The sequence below is a fragment of the Apis dorsata genome, unplaced genomic scaffold (assembly GCF_000469605.1).
Source record: "Apis dorsata unplaced genomic scaffold, Apis dorsata 1.3 scaffold_19, whole genome shotgun sequence".
NCBI classification, from domain to species: domain Eukaryota; kingdom Metazoa; phylum Arthropoda; class Insecta; order Hymenoptera; family Apidae; genus Apis; species Apis dorsata.
In genome coordinates this window covers 164,402-167,983 of record NW_006263321.1, presented here as the reverse complement: position 1 = coordinate 167,983, position 3,582 = coordinate 164,402, and the positions used below count along the sequence as shown (strand labels likewise).

The window sequence follows — 3,582 nt, the reverse complement described above, 5'->3', positions numbered from 1 at the left end:
TTTTTTTTTTTTTTTTTTTTTTTACGTCTCAATAATATAATAATATAATATAACATTTTATTTAGAAATAGAATTTATATTACGATATAAATTTATATTTCGATTCGATTTTTTCGAATAATTTTGACGTTACTTAAAAAAAGATATCCCAATAACGAATGCAAATTATTTCCAGAGATTTTAAAATCTCATTGATCGATGTTTCAAGTAAAAAAACGAAACGTTAAAAAGTTTTACTTTAATTCGACTTTTATTTTATTCGCGCGATAATAATATATTAAACGATTCACTTTTGACGAGTTATTTATATTTATACATATATCACTACTCCCTGTATGAATGTTATTCGAAATCGATAAAGAAATTCAGCGATCTTTGTACTTTTTTAAATACATATATATTTCGAAGAATATATTCGCGAAATAGAAAAACCATAAATTCCACAAATTCAATTAAAACATCTTTCACAGAGTTCGTCATTATTTTAACCGAACGTTGTTGGAAAAAAAAACCGAATAAATTTTGACGAATGATTAATGATCGAGAGAAGTACGATTTTTTTTAGCAGTTCGAATATTATTAAATCGATACAGACATCAACGTGTGAAAAATAACGGTTCAAAAGATTTTCTTCGACTATTATCTTGTTAGGGGATCAAGAGTTACGGCAGCTATTTAACGCGAGACGATACGATGATTAATTCGATTTCGTTAATATTTTGCGCCCCCCTTCTCCATCTTCCTCCTTTTCAATCTCGTAAAATATTTTTTTTTTTACGGTATTTGAAAAAACTTGGACTCGAGTAAACTCTGAATTCGAAAAAAAGAAAAAGAAGTGGACTTACCTGTTAAATTTCAACTGGATTCGACGAGCCATGCGGTGAATCCCATCGATCACAGCGTTCGATGAAGATCGACGATCGATGATAGCACGTGCACGAAGTTTGTCAAGCAATCACACAATCGGGATAATCATCTTATCTCCACTTCTCCCTCGGGAAATTTTTCCTCTCTTTTTCCTGTTCTCTTCACCTTCTCTCCTTTCCAACGCAACTCTGTCCATGCTCTTCTCACGTGGAACCAGGATCGATCTCGTCGATCGATTTTTCCATCGATACTTGGTACTCGCGTCGTTGACTGACGAGGGGGGAAGAGAGTACTGTTCACTGTTCCCTTCCTCGACGAGGAAAAAGAATCCTACGAGAGCTCGCCTCGCACAGGATAACCCCACATGTTGTCAAGAATCAAGTCACTCGATCCGGGCAAAAATTTCAGAATCCTCGAATCGATCCTTCGAACCACATCCTACGATTACCGTTCGCAGGACGCTTCGATATCGATACCGGCAAACTCTGTATCTCATTCGAACTTATGACAGCGGAAAAGGAACGAGGAGGAGAGGAGAGGCGGTGATCAGATCGGTGTTGCAACGAAATACAACAATAACCAGGTGGCCTGTCTCTTTCTCTCTCTCTCTCTCTCTCTCTGTTCTCCAAGGAACGACGAACCGAGCCAAGGCGTTTTCAAGAAGCGAAGAAGAGCAGAGCCTTGAACTTTCCTTCCTCTCTGGCGAAAAAGAAATTCGAACGAGCGGTTCGAGGGTTGTCACGTGGGCCCAAGGGCGCAAGGTGAACGTATTCTGCGAAGCGAGTTATAAAACCAGAGACAACCAGAGAGAAGGTAGGGTTTCGGATCCGTGCCGGCTGGTGGTCGAGTAGTTTGTGCCTGAGAGCGCAAGCGGAGCTACGACCATCTTACTCCGTCTCCTTTCCACCACACCTGCTTCTTTCCTCCACTGTGATTCCTCGTCCCTCTTCAGATCCTGCGTCGCGATCCCTCGGAGAATTTCTTTCTCTTTCGGTTGCTCGTCTTGCTAGATGACGCCAACCTCGAGCGATGGCCTCGAACCTTTCGCGCAACTTTCGAATCTAGCGCCTCTTAGACTCTATTATCCCCGCGATTTCGATCGCGACATCCTCGAACAAACACTCTATTTATCCATTTATCGATCGTCGCGAACGACGACGAACGCGCTTTCTTCCTCGACTTTCCTCACTCGTCGCGAAGCCCAGTGATTCCCTTTTCACGATAGACAGAGGCACGCTTCCATCGCTAGACCCCTTCCCTTCCCTCCCCCCAACACCTCTGGTCTTTATATTTTTTCCCCCTTTGGTTATCGCGCCTAGGCTAATCCTGGCCTAGGCTAATAGCAAATTGTCCCTTTTCTTTTTAACAACACTCGTTACATTCGTTGTTTCTTCCTTCTTACCGGTGATTCTCCACTCGTTTTCCTCTCTCTCTCTCTCTCTTTCTCTCCTTCCTATTTTTCTTTCTATCTCGAATCGGTGCGTTCTCGATACGGCACACGTATACGTATCCTATTCCCTTTTTTGGAGGATTAATTTTTCATCGACTTTTTATCGATATCAGGAGGAAAACACTAGGAGCATACGTAACGATTAGCATTGGCCATTGATCTACGTCTAGGCCGATGTCATCGACTCCGGCCGAGAAACACGGCTGGCATTCTTGCTCCAAAAGAGAGGAGAATCCAGCGTGGTATAACTTATTTTGTATACAGAAGAATGGACTATTCATTTTTAACGGGGAGACAATAAAGATAAGTCTTTTCGCACAGTCGAATAAATATTAGAAAAATGACTTCTTAGAGCTAAGAAATTACATTTTCTTTTTCTCGGATCAAAATTCAATTTCCTCCTTTTTGCGGAACATACTCGATGGAGAGAAGTTCACGAATACCGAAATTTTAGATGATTTATCGATTAATCAGATTGTTTTCATCATTGATACGTCTCGAGCGTACGATGAACCGCCTCCATTCTACTTCCATTTCGATACTTCCGTTTCGAATGGCGCGCGCGACTAACGGATGCAACTTGTCCCCGGCCTCCTGCGGCCACAATTCCTCGTCCCACTAAAGGAGGAACGAGATGAGTCCACTCTTCGACACTTCATCCTTCGTTTCTTTCTCCTACTTGCCGACTTTTTTCGATCTTACAGAGACACTAGAGGCGCACTTCATCCATGACGTAAGTATCTCGTTTAACACCGGTTCGCGAAAAGAAAAATTCGTTCTTCAGACGCGTTATTCCTCATCACGTTCTAATCGTTTCTAATAAAAAAAGGAGATTCTATCTGTTGCGCGAGAAAAGTCGTTTCAATTCAAAGATAGATCGAGACGAAAGAACACGGGGATCGAAGTTTTTTTTTTTTACAAACTCGAGTTCGAAAGAGCGATCGAAGAAGAGGATAGGTATTCGTCGCACTCGTGGACACTGATCATCCGTGGAAAGACGGTTTGTTTAGCGATCCGTAGATTTAGAAAAGAAGGCTGAAAACGGGGACGACTCTCGTGTGCCGGTGGAGAGGAACACCAGCTTTGTGACGCTTTTCACGATCACGGACGCTTTGTTCACGGACGAACACGTGCCTACTCAACCAGGCAACCAGGCCCAGTTTCTACTTTGCAGATTATCATAATCATAGTCACGAATGGAACATTTATCATATATATTTGTTCGACACGAAAGTCGAGAAACGAATTTCGTAAAATGGTTTTCA

The 3,582-nt window shown here is 41.8% G+C and overlaps 1 protein-coding gene across 1 annotated transcript in view; it reads right to left on the bottom strand.

Moving 5' to 3' along the window:
• Window positions 1-2,054, bottom strand: part of LOC102672372 — a 60,599-nt gene extending 58,545 nt beyond the window's left edge. The window contains exons 1-2 of the mRNA XM_031509531.1: window positions 1,509-2,054; window positions 846-1,473 (exon numbers count right to left, since the gene is read on the bottom strand). The gene's annotated coding sequence lies outside the window, so the exon portion shown is untranslated. The remainder of the gene's footprint in view (window positions 1-845; window positions 1,474-1,508) is intronic.
• Window positions 2,055-3,582: the final 1,528 nt, after the last annotated feature.